Consider the following 23,328-nt stretch of genomic DNA (forward strand, 5'->3'; position numbering starts at 1 on the left):
CTCTGCGTTGCCGCAGGTCCAGCAATCAAGGACGAAAAGGCTGCTTCTAGTGGTGATGGTGACCACAACTCTTCCTCTTTATGCTCATCTACGGCCTGATCCAGCACTCTTCGCAGGGCATGCTCCAGAAAAAGGCATATGGGATGAGGTCGATGTTGTTGCCTTGGGTTTGACTGACCAGGTTTGTCACCTCCACAAAAGGACGCATGAGCCTACAGCCATTGTGCATGAGCGTTCAGTCACGTGGCCAAAAAAAAACAGCTCCGCAGAGGCTGTCCTCTATTTTTTTTTTTATTAAAAAAATCTGTTCTTACCAATTTAATCTTTGTTTTGTCCACTATTAGGGGCCGGTGTATGGAATAGATTTTAAGAACCGGGAGATGGAAAAAGATGCTTGGTCGGTCCTCTTACTTCCAATTTGGGGCACTGCGCGTGCAATGTACTGTGCCACCAGATATGAGTGGTGTGTTAAGTAGTACTATTCCTATCAGTTTAATCCCTGTTACATCCCCTATCAGGGGCCGGTCTATGGAATAGATTTTAGGAACCGGGAGATGGAAAAACATGCTTGGTTGGTGCTCCTACTTCCAATTTGGGGCACTGCGCGTGCAAAGTACTGTGCCACCAGATATGAGTGGTGTGTTAAGTAGTACTATTCCTATCAGTTTCATCACTGTTACGTCCCCTATCAGGGGCCGGTCTATGGAATAGATTTTAGGAACCGGGAGATGGAAAAAGATGCTTGGTTGGTCCTCCTACTTCCAATTTGGGGCACTGCGCGTGCAATGTACTGTGCCACCAGATATGTGTGGTGTGTTAAGTAGTACTATTCATATCAGTTTAATCCCTGTTACGTCCCCTATCAGGGACCGGTCTATGGAATAGATTTTAGGAACCGGGAGATGAAAAAAGATGCTTGGTTAGTGCTCCTACTTCCAATTTGGGGCACTGCATGCGCAATGTACTGTGCCACCAGATATGAGTGGTGTGTTAAGTAGTACTATTCCTATCAGTTTAATCCCTGTTACGTTCCCTATCAGGGGCCGGTCTATGGAATTGATTTTAGGAACCGGGAGATGGAAAAAGATGCTTGGTTGGTCCTCCTACTTCCAATTTGGGGCACTGCGCGTGCAATGTACTGTGCCACCAGATATGAGTGGTGTGTTAAGTAGTACTATTCCTATCAGTTTAATCCCTGTTACGTCCCCTATCAGGGAACGTGTATGGAATAGATTTTAGACAACCGCAAAGAGTTGTCAATAGTTGACACACTCATGACATACATTTTATTCCTCTATGCATCAATCTTGGTGTAGTGATGACTGTGCTTGTGCGCACGTTTGGGAGATTGCAGGCAATGGGGTTTTTTCAAAGCCTATGGTCGTGCTGAAGTAGTTCAGTGACAGTTAAGTGACCCAGAAAACAAAGATTCTGCAGTGTGGGCCCATTATTGGCCTAGTAGGTTTTAATGATCACCTTAGATGATCACAAAGAAAATTTATGTTTTCTCTATGCAAAATTATCTAGCCAATCGCTTTTGGTCTGTTCACAATGAGGCAACGACCTTATCATCTGGAGTGTGCCAACATTGCTATTGCCAACACACTTATAGGGGTGGTCGCTTCATTGTAATATGCAAGCCCCTTCACCACAACAAGGTAACGATCACGAAGGGGAATTGACACATGTATGTGCCTTTTTTTTGTTTTGTTTTTGCAGCGACAGTGCAGCACCATAGGCCAGAAAAATTTGTCATGTACACTTGCCTAAAAAATTTGGTATTGTTGCAGCCCAGAAAAATGTATGTTTCCTAGGCAGAAAGTGCCCTAAAACATTGCGGCTTGAACCCTAGTTGGTGGCGGATAAGTCACGCAATTCATCCGGCATGCAGAGATAAAATACTGCAGCGTGTGGACCATTTTTAGCACAGCTCATCTCAGTCATCAGGCCTTTTTTATTCGAATGTATCGCCCACTGTCTGTCCCTTCGGGATCCATGCCTCAATCATCTCAATAAAGGTGAGGTAATCTGGACTTTTTTGACCTAGGCGACTTCTCTTCTCAGTGACAATACCTCCTGCTGCACTGAAGGTCCTTTCTGACAGGACACCCAGTAGTCAAGGGGTTCATCGCTCCTCAGAGTGTCGATATCTGCAGTTAAGGCGAGGTAGTCTGCTACCTGTCGGTCGAGTCGTTCTCTGAGGGTGGACCCCGAAGGGCTTAAAAAGCTCTGCATGTCCTCCATCAACAACACGTCTGTAAAGCGTCCTGTCCTTGCCGGCGTGGTCGTGGTAGGATTACTTTTACCTCTTCCCCTGTTAGATTCCCGTTGTGCTGTGTAAAGCATACTTTTTAATTTATTTTGGAACTGCTGCATCCTTTCCGACTTCCGGTAATTCGGTAACATTTCAGGGACTTTCTGCTTATACCAGGGGTCTAGTAGCGTGGCCACCCAGTACAGGTCGTTCTCCTTCAGCCTTTTTATACGAGGGTCCCTCAACAGGCACGACAGCATGAAAGACTCCATTTGCACAAGGTTGGATGCCGAGCTACTCATGTCCCGTTCCTCGTCCTCACTTATCTCACTGAAGGTCTGTTCTACCCCCCAGCCACATACAACACCACGGGTACCAGATAGGTGACATTGAGCACCCTGGGATGCCTGCTGTGGTTGGTCTTCCTCCACATCAAAGCCACATTCCTCCTCTGACTCTTCTTCCTCAGACTCCTCTTCCAGCGTTGCCGCAGGTCCAGCAAGTGATGCTGAGAAGGCTGTTTCTGGTGGTGATGGTGACCACAACTCTTCCTCTTCACACTCATCTACGGCCTGATCCAGCACTCTTCGCAGGGCACGCTCCAGAAAGAAAACAATTGGGATGATGTTGCTGATGTTGCCTTTGCTGCGACTGACTAGGTTTGTCACCTCCTCAAATGGATGCATGAGCCTACAGGCATTGCGCATGAGCATCCAGTAACGTGGCAAAAAAATTCCCAGCTCCGCAGAGGCTGTCCTAGCACCCCGGCCATACAAATACTCGTCGATGGCTTTTTCTTGTTGGAGCAGGCGGTCGAACATTAGGAGTGTTGAATTCCAACGTGTCGGGTTGTCGCAAATCAAGCGCCTCACTGGCATGTTGTTTCGCTGCTGAATATCTGAAAAGTGCGCCATGGCCGTGTAGGAACACCTGAAATGGCCACACACCTTCCTGGCCTGCTTGAGGACGTCCTGTAAGCCTGGGTACTTATGCACAAAACGTTGTACGATCAGATTACACACATGTGCCATGCACGGCACATGTGTCAACTTGCCCAAATTCAATGCCGCCAACAAATTGCTTCTGTTGTCACAAACCACTTTGCCGATCTCCAGTTGGTGCGGAGTCAGCCACTGATCCACCTGTGTGTTCAGGGCGGACAGGAGTGCTGGTCCGGCGTGACTCTCTGCTTTCAGGCAAGTCAACCCCAAGACGGCGTGACACTGTCATATACGGGATGTGGAATAGCCCCTGGGGAGCTGGGGGGGTGCAGTTGATATGGAGCAAGACACAGCAGCAGAAGAGGACTCAGCTGAGGAGGTTAGCGAAGAGGATGGAGTAGGAGGAGTAGAGGAGGTAGCAGCAGGCCTGCCTGCAAGTCGTGGTGGTGTCACCAACTCCTCTGCAGAGCCACGCATTCCATGCTTGGCAGCCGTCAGCAGGTTTACCCAATGCGCAGTGTAGGTGATATACCTGCCCTGACCGTGCTTTGCAGACCAGGTATCAGTGGTCAGATGGACCCTTGCCCCAACACTGTGTGCCAGACATGCCATGACTTCCTTTTGCACAATAGAGTACAGGTTGGGGATTGCCTTTTGTGAAAAGACAGACACCTGACTGTGGGCAGATGAGCAGGAACTGCTCAAGACGAGAGGCGGAGTGGCGGGTGGTTGAGAGGGGGCAAGGAGGACAGCAGTGGTTGACGTGGCTGAAGATGCTGGACCAGGAGGAGGATGGTGGCTTTGAGTTTATGTTCTGCTTATACTTATGTGTTGATCCCATAGGTGTTTGTGATGTGAGATCATGTGCCTTCGCAAAGCAGTTGTACCTAGGTGGGTATTGGACTTCCCACAACTCAGTTTCTTTTGGCACAGGTTGCAAATGGCATCGCTGTTATCAGAGGCAGACACACAAAAAAAAATGCCACACTGCTGAGCTTTGCAATGACGGCATTCTGGTGGTGGCAACAGCATGCGTTGATTGGCGTGCTGTCTGGCTGACCCCGGGTGCCAATACATGCTGTCTGACTGTGCCACTAGCTCCTTGCGACGACCTCCCCCTGCTTCCAACTCATCTCCTCCTTCTCTCTGTCTCCCCTTCTGAACTTTCCCCCTCTTCTTCTTCTCTTCGAGCAGGCACCTATGTGGCATCCACGGACACATTGTCATCATCAACCACTTCACTTGTATCTGACACCTCAGCAAAGGAAGCAGCAGCGGGTACAACATCATCATCATCATCACACTGTACGTCCATGTGTGTAATGCTGCCTGACTGAGACATATCCCTGTTATCTACATCCTCTGGCAATAATTGTTGCGCATCACTAATTTCTTCCAACTGATGTGTAAATAACTCCTCTGACAGATCAAGTGAAGCGGCTGTGGTGCTAGGGCTGGTGGTGGCGGCAGGCGGGCAAGTGGTAACTTTAGAGGTGCCCGAAGCTGAGCTGGAGGAGGATGGTGCGTCAAAGTTCAGAGCGGAAGCTGTAGAAGATTGGGTGTCCTGTGTTAGCCAGTCAACTATGTCCTCAGAACTTTTTTTGAGTTCAGGGTATGTGGCCTCTGAACACTGGGCATTATTCTAGGGCTAAAGGGAATCACAGCACCACGACCTCGACGGCCCCTGCGGGGTGGCCTGCCTCTGCCTGTCACTTTTTTTAGATTAGTTTAGTTGTACTATGCGTGCAAGCTACTGTGACACCAGATATGAGTGGCACTGTGCACTGGCAGAAGTTGGCAGAGTAGATGCTGTAGGCCTGACACACACGCTTGCAGGCAACTGACTGCTATTCTATTACAGTCCAAAACGTTTTTTTTTTGTTTGTTTTTTTAAATGCAAGCTACTGTGACACCAGATATGAGTGGTGGCACTGGGCAAGTGGGCACAGTATACGCTGTGAGCCTGACACACACGCTGGCAGGCAACTGCAATTAGATTACACAGGGAAAAAAAAAAAAGCAGACTGATGTACTAGCCCTAAAAAGGGCTTTTTGGGGTGCTGTCAGGACGCTGTCCTTACAGCAGATCAGATGAGTCTTTCAGGACTGTAGTGGACACTGAATACACTGGCCTAGCTATCGATTTCCCTATTAAATCAGCAGCAGCTACACTGTTCCTCCTCTCACTAAGAATGCAGCTTCCAAATGAATCTAAAATGGATGCTGTCCAGGAGGTGGGAGGGTCTGGGAGGGAGGGTCTGCTGCTGATTGGCTGGAATGTGTCTGCTGACTGTGAGGTACAGGGTCAAAGTTTACACAATGATGACGAATAGGGGGCGGACCAAACATCGCATATGTTCGCCCGCCGCGGCGAACGCGAACAAGCTATGTTTGCCGGGAACTATTCGCCGGCGAATAGTTCAGGACATCTCTATATAACAGGCCATGTGACACGGGCTATAAGGTGCACAGAATGTTACCAACGATAAACTAAACCCCAAACACTGTAGCGTGTTTATACCCGGGGGAGCAATCCCTCCGCATGTGATCCGCTGCTAACGGCAATCCCCAGCAAAAATGCATACAATGGAGGATGTCGGCAGCGGACCACATGCACCACAAAAACATCCTACACAAGATCAAGTAATGTGTGGATGAGAATATAAAAATCCATAAATCACTGCAAAAGGTGCACCACAATAATATGCAGCTGACAATACTGGCCAAACCCTCACCCTCACCTGGTAGCCTGTGTACATGGTCTGTTATAAGTGGGGCTCGCAGACTCCTCCTACCCTCCCATTGTATTAGTGATCTTACTATGGAGGTACGTGGAAGTTTGGCTGTGAGTCGGACCTCAGCACCTATCGGACTGTGTTCACACACTGTAGGTAGGTTAGCGGTAGGACCCATGCCACACTGAGATACCTTGACGGGGTGACTTGGGCTCCGATATGTTCCTGACTGGAATATATTGGCCAAAGTCTCAATTTTTAACATCATCATGAGGGTTTGGCCAGTATTGTCAGCTGCATATTATTGTGGTGCACCTTTGCAGTGATTTATAGGCTGATGATAACCTTTGATACTATCAGATCAGGAATGAATGTGCCACACTTAAGTTCTTCTGCATCTCTTAAGGAATTCACCATTCAGACATCTAAATCCATAGATTATATGTATAGCAGGGGACAATAAAACACTCAAACTACTTATCTGTAACTGCTACAACAATTTACTGCTACAAATGTTTGGTTTCTCTTCCACTAATACTGACCTGCTGTCATGGATTAGTGAGTGTGGACCCACTGTAGCAACTAACTGTTTTGGCTTTGGGATAAACCCTAAAGGCGTTATTCTGGTGTTCCACAGGTATTCACTCATTTATTTCTGTACAGGGATCTGCACTTCGCTGCAGGGGAGCAACCAGCCCGCTCTTGGAATAGTCCCAGTATAGTTGGAAGCGAACCCAATGATGTCAGGAACTCTGGTGCAAGCACTAGATGCTCTAGGCTCAAAAAATGCACCAAAATCGGACCAAAACCATATATACAGTCTGAACAGTCACTTATATTGATTATGTGGTTTTTAGCACAACTTGACTGTAGGAAGCTTGGATAGATGGCTGAGATGCAGTGGAACTGAACAATCTCTAATACTGGAACTGATAATGGCATCACAGAACTGGAGACACTATGAGATGCAGTGATGAATGCAGGAACAAGGCAGACAGGAACCAAGACTATAGCACAGACAGGCAGACATACTAGGAGAAGTTAAACATGATCTTAGACTGAATGCTGAACTGTGAAGTAAGGAGTATACAGGCAGGATTGGTACAAGGCAGGAGAGAGGAACACAGACTGGATAATGCAAGAAAATTGCTGAATCAAAAGTCTTCCAAACACCTTTGCTGGTTACTGGGAACCTTAAAGCTCAGGCACCTTCTGCCTGGAAAGAGTGCCTTATATACCCAGGGACCCTCAGCCATTGGCTGGGGAAGGATTTGCATATACACACTCTGGCCCTTTAAGAGGCCAAAGGTAAGTGTGCACATGCTCCAAAGGAATAGAGACCAGAGCTATGGAGACAGCATCCTTCAGTGGACACCAGGAAGCATGGTGGGTAACATGGCAGTGGAGGGCACGAATCACTGACCTAACACCTGTGTTACATAAACTCTCATCTACCTCACTATTATCATGTGCTTTTTAGTGTTGAACGAGCATGCTCGGTCAAATACCAGTTCGGCTCGAGCATTGCTATGCTCGGCACATGGCGGTACTCAGCCGAGTACCGCATGTGCTAGAGCGCAATGCTCGAGTCTCCTCCCCGCACGTTTTGCGGCTACTAAGCGGCCAAGAAATGTACAGCCATGTTGACTCCTGGCATTACAGTGATTGGCTGGCCAAAACACGTCATCAGGTGCTATATAGCACCCGATGACGCGTGTTTGGCTCATTCTAAGTCAGCGAGAGCTGAGGATAGGAAGGGACAGAGAGTGTAGGGAGTGTAATCGAATATTATAAGTCTACAAATACGCTTCAGAGACCCAAAAGTCCTTGTAAGGACTATTGTGTGTGACAGCAGCAATATATGTTTGTAGAGTAACCTGCGCTAAATTTCTCAGTGTTAGGGAGAGCTATGCATAGGAAGGGACAGACAGTGTAGGGAGTGTAATATAAAGATTTTTATACAAAAAACTTTTCAGAGACCCACAAGTCCTTTTAAGGACGATTGTGTGTGACAGCAGCAATATATATTTTTAGCGCATCCTGCGCTAAATACCATGTAATAGTTAAACTATCCGCGCCACTTCTCCTGTTTAAACTGTGCGCATTCCTAAAATATCAGTGACATCCAGTGCAGTTTTTCCGTAGACGGTGTCCCCTGTGGTCCGTTCAATTATCCGCGCCACATCTCCTGTTTAAAGTGTGCGCATCCCTAAAATATCAGTGACATCCAGTGCAGTTTTTATGTAGACGGTGTCCGCTGCGGAAAGTTAAATTATCCACGCCACATCTCCTGTTTAAAGTGTGCGGATCCTTAAAATATCAGTGACATCGTGTGCAGTTTTTATGTAGATGGTGTCCGCTGCGGACAGTTAAATTATCCGTGCCACATCTCCTGTTTAAAGTGAGCGCATCCCTAAAATATTAGTTAAATCCAGTGCAGGTTTTCCGTAGACGGTGTCCGCTGTGGACAGTTAAATTATCCGCGCCGCATCTCCTGTTTAAAGTGTGTGCATCCCTAAAATATCAGTGACATCCAGTGCAATTTTTCCGTAGATGGTGTCCGCTTCTGACAGTGACCTGACCAGGCCCACATCTGCTGTGTAACATGTGCACTTCTAAAAATTTTCTCTGACATAAAAATGTATTTCTCAATAGACTGTGTCCTATTCTGACAGTGACCTGACCAGGCCCACATCTGCTGTGTAACGTGTGCGTTTCTAAAATAGTTCTCTGACATAAAATTAAATTTTTCAATGAACGGTGTCCGCTTCTTACAGTGACCTGACCAGGCACACATCTGCTGTGTAACATGTACGCTTCGAAATTGTTTAGGTGACAATAAATTAAATTTTTCAATAGACAGTGTCTGCTGCGGACAGTTAAATTATCTGCGCCACATCTCCTGTTTAAAGTGTGCACATCCCTAAAATATCTGACATCCAGTGTCCTTTTTCCATAGATGGTGTCCGCTGCGGACAGTGACATTAGCTGCGCTACATCTCCTGTAGGGATGAGCGAACTCGAACTGTATAGTTCGGGTTCGTACCGAATTTTGGGGTGTCCGTGACACGGACCCGAACCCGGACATTTTCGTAAAAGTCCGGGTTCGGTGTTCGTCGCTTTCTTGGCGCTTTTGTGACGCTTTCTTGGCGCTTTTTGAAAGGCTGCAAAGCAGCCAATCAACAAGCGTCATACTACTTGCCCCAAGAGGCCGTCACAGCCATGCCTACTATTGGCATGGCTGTGATTGGCCAGAGCACCATGTGACCCAGCCTCTATTTAAGCTGGAGTCACATAGCGCCGCCCGTCACTCTGCTCTGATTAGCGTAGGGAGAGGTTGCGGCTGCGACAGTAGGGCGAGATTAGGCTGATTAACTCCTCCAAAGCACTTGATTAATTGATCGATCTGCAGCTGTGGATCATTGAGCTGCTGATACTCAATTGCTCACTGTTTTTAGGCTGCCCAGACCGTTTGTCAGTCACTTTTTTCTGGGGTGATCGGCGGCCATTTTGTGTCTTGTGCGGTGCTGCGACCAAGTGCATCCAAGCTGCGACCAAGTGCATTTAACCCTCAATGGTGTGGTTGTTTTTTGGCTAAAGCCTACATCAGGGTGAAGCTGTCACACCAAGTGCATTTAACCAGCAATAGTCTGTTTATTTTTTGGCCATATACTACATCAGGGGTAAGCTGCGCCCATCACAAAGTGCATTTAACCCTCAGTAGTGTGGTTGGTCAAGCTATCACACCAAGTGCATTTAACCAGCAATAGTCTGTTCATTTTTTGGCCATATACTAAATCAGGGGCAAGCTGCGCCCGTCACCAAGTGCATTTAACCAGCAATAGTCTGTTCGTTTTTTGGCCATATACTACATCAGGGGCAAGCTGCGCCTGTCACCAAGTGCATTTAACCCTCAGTAGTGTGGTTGGTCAAGCTGTGACACCAAGTGCATTTAACCAGCAATAGTCTGTTCATTTTTTGGCCATATACTACATCAGGGGCAAGCTGCGCCCGTTACCAAGTGCATTTAACCCTCAGTAGTGTGGTTGGTCAAGCTGTCACACCAAGTGCATTTAACCAGCAATAGTCTGTTCATTTTTTGGCTATATACTACATCAGGGGCAAGCTGCGCCTGTCACCAAGTGCATTTAACCCTCAATGGTGTGGTTGTTTTTTGGCTAAAGCCTACATCAGGGTGAAGCTGTCACACCAAGTGCATTTAACCAGCATTTGTCTGTTCATTTTTTGGCCATATATATACTACATCAGGGGCAAGCTGCACCCGTCACCAAGTGCATTTAACCCTCAGTAGTGTGGTTGGTCAAGCTGTCACACCAAGTGCATTTAACCAGCAATAGTGTGGTTATTTTTTGGCCATATCCCAGTCTAATTCTGTCACTAAATCCATACCGGTCACCCAGCGCCTAAATACTAGGCCTCAAATTTATATCCCGCTAAATCTGTCGTTACCACTGTACTGTTGTGGCTGGGCAAGTTATTTAGTGTCCGTCAAAGCACATTTTTTGTTCAGGGTTGAAATACAATTCCCAATTTAGCAATTTCATAATTTAGTGGTTTCTGCTATATCAGAGCTATTTGAAATCTATCCCTAAAAGGGTATATAATATTCAAGGTGCACATAGGGTCATTCAGAATAACTTCACACACACGCTACTGTGCATTTCCAAGTCTAATTCTGTTAGTAAATCCATACCGGTCACCCAGCGCCTAAATACTAGGCCTCAAATTTATATCCCGCTAAATCTGTCGTTACCGCTGTCCTGTTGTGGCTGGGAAAGTTATTTAGTGTCCGTCAAAGCACATTTTTTGTTCTGGGTTGAAATACAATTCCCAATTTAGCAATTTCATAATTTAGTGGTTTCTGCTATATCAGAGCTATTTGAAATCTATCCCTAAAAGGGTATATAATATTCAAGGTGCACATAGGGTCATTCAGAATAACTTCACACACACGCTACTGTGCATTTCCAAGTCTAATTCTGTCACTAAATCCATACCGGTCACCCAGCGCCTAAATACTAGGCCTCAAATTTATATCCCGCTAAATCTGTCGTTACCGCTGTACTGTTGTGGCTGGGCAAGTTATTTAGTGTCCGTCAAAGCACATTTTTTGTTCAGGGTTGAAATACAATTCCCAATTTAGCAATTTCATAATTTAGTGGTTTCTGCTATATCAGAGCTATTTGAAATCTATCCCTAAAAGGGTATATAATATTCAAGGTGCACATAGGGTCATTCAGAATAACTTCACACACACGCTACTGTGCATTTCCAAGTCTAATTCTGTTAGTAAATCCATACCGGTCACCCAGCGCCTAAATACTAGGCCTCAAATTTATATCCCGCTAAATCTCTCGTTGCCGCTGTACTGTTGTAGCTGGGAAAGTTATTTAGTGTCCGTCAAAGCACATTTTTTGTTCTGGGTTGAAATACAATTCCCAATTTAGCAATTTCATAATTTAGTGGTTTCTGCTATATCAGAGCTATTTGAAATCTATCCCTAAAAGGGTATATAATATTTAAGGTGCACATAGGGTCATTCAGAATAACTTCACACACACGCTACTGTGCATTTCCAAGTCTAATTCTGTTAGTAAATCCATACCGGTCACCCAGCGCCTAAATACTAGGCCTCAAATTTATATCCCGCTAAATCTGTCGTTACCGCTGTCCTGTTGTGGCTGGGAAAGTTATTTAGTGTCCGTCAAAGCACATTTTTTGTTCTGGGTTGAAATACAATTCCCAATTTAGCAATTTCATAATTTAGTGGTTTCTGCTATATCAGAGCTATTTGAAATCTATCCCTAAAAGGGTATATAATATTCAAGGTGCACATAGGGTCATTCAGAATAACTTCACACACACGCTACTGTGCATTTCCAAGTCTAATTCTGTCACTAAATCCATACCGGTCACCCAGCGCCTAAATACTAGGCCTCAAATTTATATCCTGCTAAATCTCTCGTTACCGCTGTACTGTTGTGGCTGGGAAAGTTATTTAGTGTCCGTCAAAGCACATTTTTTGTTCTGGGTTGAAATACAATTCCCAATTTAGCAATTTCATAATTTAGTGGTTTCTGCTATATCAGAGCTATTTGAAATCTATCCCTAAAAGGGTATATAATATTCAAGGTGCACATAGGGTCATTCAGAATAACATCACACACACGCTACTGTGCATTTCCAAGTCTAATTCTGTCACTAAATCCATACCGGTCACCCAGCGCCTAAATACTAGGCCTCAAATTTATATCCCGCTAAATCTCTCGTTACCGCTGTACTGTTGTGGCTGGGAAAGTTATTTAGTGTCCGTCAAAGCACATTTTTTGTTCTGGGTTGAAATACAATTCCCAATTTAGCAATTTCATAATTTAGTGGTTTCTGCTATATCAGAGCTATTTGAAATCTATCCCTAAAAGGGTATATAATATTCAAGGTGCACATAGGGTCATTCAGAATAACATCACACACACGCTACTGTGCATTTCCAAGTCTAATTCTGTCACTAAATCCTTACCGGTCACCCAGCGCCTAAATACTAGGCCTCAAATTTATATCCCGCTAAATCTCTCGTTACCGCTGTACTGTTGTGGCTGGGAAAGTTATTTAGTGTCCGTCAAAGCACATTTTTTGTTCTGGGTTGAAATACAATTCCCAATTTAGCAATTTCATAATTTAGTGGTTTCTGCTATATCAGAGCTATTTGAAATCTATCCCTAAAAGGGTATATAATATTCAAGGTGCACATAGGGTCTTCAGAATAACTTCACACACACGCTACTGTGCATTTCCAAGTCTAATTCTGTCACTAAATCCATACCGGTCACCCAGCGCCTAAATACTAGGCCTCAAATTTATATCCCGCTAAATCTCTCGTTACCGCTGTACTGTTGTGGCTGGGAAAGTTATTTAGTGTCCGTCAAAGCACATTTTTTGTTCTGGGTTGAAATACAATTCCCAATTTAGCAATTTCATAATTTAGTGGTTTCTGCTATATCAGAGCTATTTGAAATCTATCCCTAAAAGGGTATATAATATTCAAGGTGCACATAGGGTCATTCAGAATAACTTCACACACACGCTACTGTGCATTTCCAAGTCTAATTCTGTTAGTAAATCCATACCGGTCACCCAGCGCCTAAATACTAGGCCTCAAATTTATATCCCGCTAAATCTCTCGTTACCGCTGTCCTGTTGTGGATGGGAAAGTTAGTTAGTGTCCGTCAAAGCACATTTTTTGTTCTGGGTTGAAATACAATTCCCAATTTAGCAATTTCATAATTTAGTGGTTCCTGCTATATCAGAGCTATTTGAAATCTATCCCTAAAAGGGTATATAATATTCAAGGTGCACATAGGGTCATTCAGAATAACTTCACACACACGCTACTGTGCATTTCCAAGTCTAATTCTGTCACTAAATCCATACCGGTCACCCAGCACCTAAATACTAGGCCTCAAATTTATATCCCGCTGAATTTGAATACAATACATTGGGCCAAATAATATTTTTGTTGTTGTGGTGAACCATAACAATGAGGAAAACATCTAGTAAGGGACGCGGACGTGGACATGGTCGTGGTGGTGTTAGTGGACCCTCTGGTGCTGGGAGAGGATGTGGCCGTTCTGCCACATCCACACGTCCTAGTGTACCAACTACCTCAGGTCCCAGTAGCCGCCAGAATTTACAGCGATATATGGTGGGGCCCAATGCCGTTCTAAGGATGGTACGGCCTGAGCAGGTACAGGCATTAGTCAATTGGGTGGCCAACAGTGGATCCAGCACGTTCACATTATCTCCCACCCAGTCTTCTGCAGAAAGCGCACAGATGGCGCCTGAAAACCAACCCCATCAGTCTGTCACATCACCCCCATGCATACCAGGGAAACTGTCTCAGCCTCAAGTTATGCAGCAGTCTCTTATGCTGTTTGAAGACTCCGCTGGCAGGGTTTCCCAAGGGCATCCACCTAGCCCTTCCCCAGCGGTGGAAGACATAGACTGCACTGACGCACAACCACTTATGTTTCCTGATGATGAGGACATGGAAATACCACCTCAGCATGTCTCTGATGATGACGAAACACAGGTGCCAACTGCTGCGTCTTTCTGCAGTGTGCAGACTGAACAGGAGGTCAGGGATCAAGACTGGGTGGAAGACGATGCAGGGGACGATGAGGTCCTAGACCCCACATGGAATGAAGGTCGTGCCACTGACTTTCACAGTTCGGAGGAAGAGGCAGTGGTGAGACCGAGCCAACAGCGTAGCAAAAGAGGGAGCAGTGGGCAAAAGCAGAACACCCGCCGCCAAGAGACTCCGCCTGCTACTGACCGCCGCCATCTGGGACCGAGCACCCCAAAGGCAGCTTCAAGGAGTTCCCTGGCATGGCACTTCTTCAAACAATGTGCTGACGACAAGACCCGAGTGGTTTGCACGCTGTGCCATCAGAGCCTGAAGCGAGGCATTAACGTTCTGAACCTGAGCACAACCTGCATGACCAGGCACCTGCATGCAAAGCATGAACTGCAGTGGAGTAAACACCTTAAAAACAAGGAAGTCACTCAGGCTCCCCCTGCTACCTCTTCTGCTGCTGCCACCTCGGCCTCTTCCTCTGCCTCTGGAGGAACGTTGGCACCTGCCGCCCAGCAAACAGGGGATGTACCACCAACACCACCACCACCTCCGTCACCAAGCGTCTCAACCATGTCACACGGCAGCGTTCAGCTCTCCATCTCACAAACATTTGAGAGAAAGCGTAAATTCCCACCTAGCCACCCTCGATCCCTGGCCCTGAATGCCAGCATTTCTAAACTACTGGCCTATAAAATGCTGTCATTTAGGCTGGTGGACACAGACAGCTTCAAACAGCTCATGTCGCTTGCTGTCCCACAGTATGTTGTTCCCAGCCGCCATTACTTCTCCAAGAGAGCCGTGCCTTCCCTGCACAACCAAGTATCCGATAAAATCAAGTGTGCACTGCGCAACGCCATCTGTAGCAAGGTCCACCTAACCACAGATACGTGGACCAGTAAGCACGGCCAGGGACGCTATATCTCCCTAACTGCACACTGGGTAAATGTAGTGGCAGCTGGGCCCCAGGCGGAGAGCTATTTAGCGCACGTCCTTCCGCCGCCAAGGATCGCAGGGCAACATTCTTTGCCTCCTGTTGCCACCTCCACCTTCTCGGCTTCCTCCTCCTCTTCTTCCACCTGCTCATCCAGTCAGCCACACACCTTCACCACCAACTTCAGCACAGCCCGGGGTAAACGTCAGCAGGCCATTCTGAAACTCATATGTTTGGGGGACAGGCCCCACACCGCACAGGAGTTGTGGCAGGGTATAGAACAACAGACCAACGAGTGGTTGCTGCCGGTGAGCCTCAAGCCCGGCCTGGTGGTGTGTGATAATGGGCGAAATCTCGTTGCAGCTCTGGGACTAGCCAATTTGACGCACATCCCTTGCTTGGCGCATGTGCTGAATTTGGTGGTGCAGAAGTTCATTCACAACTACCCCGACATGTCAGAGCTGCTGCATAAAGTGCGGGCCGTCTGTTCGCGCTTCCGGCGTTCACATCCTGCTGCTGCTCGCCTGTCTGCGCTACAGCGTAACTTCGGCCTTCCCGCTCACCGCCTCATATGCGACGTGCCCACCAGGTGGAACTCCACCTTGCACATGCTGGACAGACTGTGCGAGCAGCAGCAGGCCATAGTGGAGTTTCAGCTGCAGCACGCACGGGTCAGTCGCACTACAGAACAGCACCACTTCACCACCAATGACTGGGCCTCCATGCGAGACCTGTGTGCCCTGTTGCGCTGTTTCGAGTACTCCACCAACATGGCCAGTGGCGATGACGCCGTTATCAGCGTTACAATACCACTTCTATGTCTCCTTGAGAAAACACTTAGGGCGATGATGGAAGAGGAGGTGGCCCAGGAGGAGGAGGAGGAGGAGGAGGAAGAGGGGTCATTTTTAGCACTTTCAGGCCAGTCTCTTCGAAGTGACTCAGAGGGAGGTTTTTGGCAACAGCAGAGGCCAGGTACAAATGTGGCCAGACAGGGCCCACTACTGGAGGACGAGGAGGACGAGGATGAGGAGGAGGTGGAGGAGGATGAGGATGAAGCATGGTCACAGCGGGGTGGCACCCAACGCAGCTCGGGTCCATCACTGGTGCGTGGCTGGGGGGAAAGGCAGGACGATGACGATACGCCTCCCACAGAGGACAGCTTGTCCTTACCCCTGGGCAGCCTGGCACACATGAGCGACTACATGCTGCAGTGCCTGTGCAACGACAGCAGATTTGCCCACATTTTAACCTGTGCGGACTACTGGGTTGCCACCCTGCTGGATCCACGCTACAAAGACAATGTGCCCACCTTACTTCCTGCACTGGAGCGTGATAGGAAGATGCGCGAGTACAAGCGCACGTTGGTAGACGCGCTACTGAGAGCATTCCCAAATGTCACAGGGGAACAAGTGGAAGCCCAAGGCCAAGGCAGAGGAGGAGCAAGAGGTCGCCAAGGCAGCTGTGTCACGGCCAGCTCCTCTGAGGGCAGGGTTAGCATGGCAGAGATGTGGAAAACTTTTGTCAACACGCCACAGCTAACTGCACCACCACCTGATACGCAACGTGTTAGCAGGAGGCAACATTTCACTAACATGGTGGAACAGTACGTGTGCACACCCCTCCACGTACTGACTGATGGTTCGGCCCCATTCAACTTCTGGGTCTCTAAATTGTCCACGTGGCCAGAGCTAGCCTTTTATGCCTTGGAGGTGCTGGCCTGCCCGGCGGCCAGCGTTTTGTCTGAACATGTATTCAGCACGGCAGGGGGCGTCATTACAGACAAACGCAGCCGCCTGTCTACAGCCAATGTGGACAAGCTGACGTTCATAAAAATGAACCAGGCATGGATCCCACAGGACCTGTCCATCCCTTGTCCAGATTAAACATTAACTACCTCCCCTTAACCATATATTATTGGACTCCAGGGCACTTCCTCATTCAATCCTATTTTTATTTTCATTTTACCATTATATTGCGAGGCTACCCAAAGTTGAATGAACCTCTCCTCTGTCTGGGTGCCGGGGCCTAAATATATGCCAATGGACTGTTCCAATGTTGGGTGACGTGAAGCCTGATTCTCTGCTATGACATGCAGACTAATTCTCTGCTGACATGAAGACAGATTCTCTGTTACGGGACCTCTCTCCTCTGCCTGGGTGCTGGGCCTAAATATCTGACAATGGACTGTTGCAGTGGTGGCTGACGTGAAGCCTGATTTTCTGCTATGACATGCAGACTGATTCTCTGCTGACATGAAGCCAGATCTTTTGTTACGGGACCTCTCTCCTCTGCCTGTGTGCTGGGCCTAAATATATGCCAATGGACTGTTGCAGTGGTGGCTGACGTGAAGCCTCATTCTCTGCTATGACATGCAGACTAATTCTCTGCTGACGTGAAGCCAGATTGTCTGTTACGGGACCTCTCTCCTCTGCCTGTGTGCTGGGCCTAAATATATGCCAATGGACTGTTGCAGTGGTGGCTGACGTGAAGCCTCATTCTCTGCTATGACATGCAGACTAATTCTCTGCTGACGTGAAGCCAGATTGTCTGTTACGGGACCTCTCTCCTCTGCCTGGGTGCTGGGCCTAAATATATGCCAATGGACTGTTGCAGTGGTGGCTGACGTGAAGCCTCATTCTCTGCTATGACATGCAGACTAATTCTCTGCTGACATGAAGCCAGATTGTCTGTTACGGGACCTCTCTCCTCTGCCTGTGTGCTGGGCCTAAATATATGCCAATGGACTGTTGCAGTGGTGGCTGACGTGAAGCCTCATTCTCTGCTATGACATGCAGACTAATTCTCTGCTGACATGAAGCCAGATTGTCTGTTACGGGACCTCTCTCCTCTGCCTGGGTGCTGGGCCTAAATATATGCCAATGGACTGTTGCAGTGGTGGCTGACGTGAAGCCTGATTCTCTGCTATGACATGCAGACTGATTCTCTGCTGACATGAAGCCAGATCCTCTGTTACGGGACCTCTCTCCTCTGCCTGGGTGCTGGGCCTAAATTTATGAAAATGGACTGTTGCAGTGGTGGGTGACGTGAAGCCTGATTCTCTGCTATGACATGAAGACTGATTCTCTGCTGACATGAAGCCAGATTGTCTGTTACGGGACCTCTCTCCTCTGCCTGGGTGCTGGGCCTAAATTTATGAAAATGGACTCTTACAGTGGTGGGTGACGTGAAGCCTGATTCTCTGCTATGACATGAAGACTGATTCTCTGCTGACATGAAGCCAGATTGTCTGTTACGGGACCTCTCTCCTCTGCCTGGGTGCTGGGCCTAAATATATGCCAATGGACTGTTGCAGTGGTGGCTGACGTGAAGCCTCATTCTCTGCTATGACATGCAGACTAATTCTCTGCTGACATGAAGCCAGATTGTCTGTTACGGGACCTCTCTCCTCTGCCTGGGTGCTGGGCCTAAATTTATGACAATGGACTGTTGCAGTGGTGGGTGACGTGAAGCCTGATTCTCTGCTATGACATGCAGACTGATTCTCTGCTGACATGAAGCCAGATCCTCTGTTACGGGACCTCTCTCCTCTGCCTGTGTGCTGGGCCTAAATATATGCCAATGGACTGTTGCACTGGTGGCTGATGTGAAGCCTGATTCTCTGCTATGACATGCAGACTGATTCTCTGCTGACATGAAGCCAGATCCTCTGTTACGGGACCTCTCTCCTCTGCCTGGGTGCTGGGCCTAAATTTATGAAAATGGACTCTTACAGTGGTGGGTGACGTGAAGCCTGATTCTCTGCTATGACATGAAGACTGATTCTCTGCTGACATGAAGCCAGATTGTCTGTTACGGGACCTCTCTCCTCTGCCTGGGTGCTGGGCCTAAATATCTGACAATGGACTGTTGCAGTGGTGGCTGATGTGAAGCCTCATTCTCTGCTATGACATGCAGACTAATTCTCTGCTGACATGAAGCCAGATTGTCTGTTACGGGACCTCTCTCCTCTGCCTGGGTGCTGGGCCTAAATTTATGACAATGGACTGTTGCAGTGGTGGGTGACGTGAAGCCTTAATCTCTGCTATGACATGCAGACTGATTCTCTGCTGACATGAAGCCAGATCCTCTGTTACGGGACCTCTCTCCTCTGCCTGGGTGCTGGGCCTAAATTTATGAAAATGGACTCTTACAGTGGTGGGTGACGTGAAGCCTAATTCTCTGCTATGACATGAAGACTGATTCTCTGCTGACATGAAGCCAGATTGTCTGTTACGGGACCTCTCTCCTCTGCCTGTGTGCTGGGCCTAAATATATGCCAATGGACTGTTGCAGTGGTGGCTGACGTGAAGCCTCATTCTCTGCTATGACATGCAGACTAATTCTCTGCTGACGTGAAGCCAGATTGTCTGTTACGGGACCTCTCTCCTCTGCCTGTGTGCTGGGCCTAAATATATGCCAATGGACTGTTGCAGTGGTGGCTGACGTGAAGCCTCATTCTCTGCTATGACATGCAGACTAATTCTCTGCTGACGTGAAGCCAGATTGTCTGTTACGGGACCTCTCTCCTCTGCCTGGGTGCTGGGCCTAAATATATGCCAATGGACTGTTGCAGTGGTGGCTGACGTGAAGCCTCATTCTCTGCTATGACATGCAGACTAATTCTCTGCTGACATGAAGCCAGATTGTCTGTTACGGGACCTCTCTCCTCTGCCTGGGTGCTGGGCCTAAATTTATGAAAATGGACTGTTGCAGTGGTGGCTGACGTGAAGCCTGATTCTCTGCTATGACATGCAGACTAATTCTCTGCTGACATGAAGACAGATTCTCTGTTACGGGACCTCTCTCCTCTGCCTGGGTGCTGGGCCTAAATATCTGACAATGGACTGTTGCAGTGGTGTCTGACGTGAAGCCTGATTTTCTGCTATGACATGCAGACTGATTCTCTGCTGACATGAAGCCAGATCCTCTGTTACAGGACCTCTCTCCTCTGCCTGTGTGCTGGGCCTAAATATATGCCAATGGACTGTTGCAGTGGTGGCTGACGTGAAGCCTCATTCTCTGCTATGACATGCAGACTAATTCTCTGCTGACATGAAGCCAGATTGTCTGTTACGGGACCTCTCTCCTCTGCCTGGGTGCTGGGCCTAAATATATGCCAATGGACTGTTGCAGTGGTGGCTGACGTGAAGCCTGATTCTCTGCTATGACATGCAGACTGATTCTCTGCTGACATGAAGCCAGATCCTCTGTTACGGGACCTCTCTCCTCTGCCTGGGTGCTGGGCCTAAATTTATGAAAATGGACTGTTGCAGTGGTGGGTGACGTGAAGCCTGATTCTCTGCTATGACATGCAGACTGATTCTCTGCTGACATGAAGCCAGATCCTCTGTTACGGGACCTCTCTCCTCTGCCTGTGTGCTGGGCCTAAATATATGCCAATGGACTGTTGCACTGGTGGCTGATGTGAAGCCTGATTCTCTGCTATGACATGCAGACTGATTCTCTGCTGACATGAAGCCAGATCCTCTGTTACGGGACCTCTCTCCTCTGCCTGGGTGCTGGGCCTAAATTTATGAAAATGGACTCTTACAGTGGTGGGTGACGTGAAGCCTGATTCTCTGCTATGACATGAAGACTGATTCTCTGCTGACATGAAGCCAGATTGTCTGTTACGGGACCTCTCTCCTCTGCCTGGGTGCTGGGCCTAAATATATGCCAATGGACTGTTGCAGTGGTGGCTGACGTGAAGCCTCATTCTCTGCTATGACATGCAGACTAATTCTCTGCTGACATGAAGCCAGATTGTCTGTTACGGGACCTCTCTCCTCTGCCTGGGTGCTGGGCCTAAATTTATGACAATGGACTGTTGCAGTGGTGGGTGACGTGAAGCCTGATTCTCTGCTATGACATGCAGACTGATTCTCTGCTGACATGAAGCCAGATCCTCTGTTACGGGACCTCTCTCCTCTGCCTGTGTGCTGGGCCTAAATATATGCCAATGGACTGTTGCACTGGTGGCTGATGTGAAGCCTGATTCTCTGCTATGACATGCAGACTGATTCTCTGCTGACATGAAGCCAGATCCTCTGTTACGGGACCTCTCTCCTCTGCCTGGGTGCTGGGCCTAAATTTATGAAAATGGACTCTTACAGTGGTGGGTGACGTGAAGCCTGATTCTCTGCTATGACATGAAGACTGATTCTCTGCTGACATGAAGCCAGATTGTCTGTTACGGGACCTCTCTCCTCTGCCTGGGTGCTGGGCCTAAATATATGCCAATGGACTGTTGCAGTGGTGGCTGATGTGAAGCCTCATTCTCTGCTATGACATGCAGACTAATTCTCTGCTGACATGAAGCCAGATTGTCTGTTACGGGACCTCTCTCCTCTGCCTGGGTGCTGGGCCTAAATTTATGACAATGGACTGTTGCAGTGGTGGGTGACGTGAAGCCTGATTCTCTGCTATGACATGCAGACTGATTCTCTGCTGACATGAAGCCAGATCCTCTGTTACGGGACCTCTCTCCTCTGCCTGGGTGCTGGGCCTAAATTTATGAAAATGGACTCTTACAGTGGTGGGTGACGTGAAGCCTAATTCTCTGCTATGACATGAAGACTGATTCTCTGCTGACATGAAGCCAGATTGTCTGTTACGGGACCTCTCTCCTCTGCCTGGGTGCTGGGCCTAAATATATGCCAATGGACTGTTGCAGTGGTGGCTGACGTGAAGCCTCATTCTCTGCTATGACATGCAGACTAATTCTCTGCTGACATGAAGCCAGATCCTCTGTTACGGGACCTCTCTCCTCTGCCTGTGTGCTGGGCCTAAATATATGCCAATGAACTGTTGCACTGGTGGCTGACGTGAAGCCTGATTCTCTGCTATGATATGAAGACTGATTCTCTGCTGACATGAAGCCAGATTCTCTGTTACGGGACCTCTCTCCTCTGCCTGTGTGCCAGGGCCTAAATATCTGAGAATGGACTGTTCCAGTGGTGGGTGACGGGAAGCCAGATTCTCTGTTATGGGACCTCTCTCCAATTGATTTTGGTTAATTTTTATTTATTTAATTTTTATTTTTATTCATTTCCCTATCCACATTTGTTTGCAGGGGATTTACCGACATGTTGCTGCCTTTTGCAGCCCTCTAGCCCTTTCCTGGGCTGTTTTACAGCCGTTTTAGTGCCGAAAAGTTCGGGTCCCCATTGACTTCAATGGGGTTCGGGTTCGGGACGAAGTTCGGATCGGGTTCGGATCCCGAACCCGAACATTTCCGGGAAGTTCGGCCGAACTTCTCGAACCCGAACTTCCAGGTGTTCGCTCAACTCTAATCTCCTGTATAAAATTTGCTTATCCGAAATATCAGTGACATTCAGTCTAATTTTTTTTTACTTTTATTACTCATTCCAATAACAGGGCCTGTATTGTTATTTATCGTCACTACCTCCCTGAGTCGGGAGTGGGTAATTTGCGTGCCCCCCGCTTGCCTTCCTTGGATGTGGTATCCGTTTCTCTGGCTCCCTCTCCGGAATCGAACATTGATTCCCCATTACCCATGGTCACCATGTTAGGCGCATAAAGAACATCGAAAGTTGATAGGGCAGACATCCAAATGGATCATCGACGTCACGGGGACGTGCGATCAGGCAGAAGTTATCTAGAGTCAACAAAGCGGCAGCAGGCCCTCGACCATAATGTTTTTCGCTGGTCAGCTCACCTGCAGGCTCTAAACCATAATTTTTTCGATGGTCAGCTAAGCAACAGGCACTCTTCTATAAGAGTCTGGTAAACACAATCCTCACCGCCAGGGGTCACGTAACTAATTAGCACGGAGGAGTCTCGTTGGTTATCAGAATTAACCAGACAAATCGCTCAACCAACTCAGAATGGCCATGCACCACCACCCACAGAATCGAGAAAGAGCTATCAATATGTCAATCCTTTCCGTGTCTGGGCCGGGTGAGGTTTGCCATGTTGAGTCAAATTAAGCCACAGGCTCCACTCCTGGTGCCCTTCCTTCAATTAGTTTAAGTTTCAGCTTTGCAACCATACTCCCCCCAGAACCTAAAGATTTTGGTTTCCCAGAAGCTGCTCGGCGGGTCATGGGAATAACGTTGCCGGATCGCCAGTGGGATTGTGTTCGAACCTCTGACTTTCATTGTTAATTAATGAAAACATTCTTGGCAAAGGCTTTCACTGTGGTTCATCTTGTGCCAGTCCACAAATTTCACCTATAGCGGCGCAATACGGATGCCTCCGGCCATCCCTCTTAATTGTGGCCCCAGTTCCGAAAATCAATATAAGTAAATATACTTATCAATTTTTCCTCTAAAATCAATTTTTCTCGTCAGTTT

This window comes from Bufo gargarizans, chromosome 5, assembly GCF_014858855.1.
Source record: "Bufo gargarizans isolate SCDJY-AF-19 chromosome 5, ASM1485885v1, whole genome shotgun sequence".
NCBI lineage: Eukaryota > Metazoa > Chordata > Amphibia > Anura > Bufonidae > Bufo > Bufo gargarizans.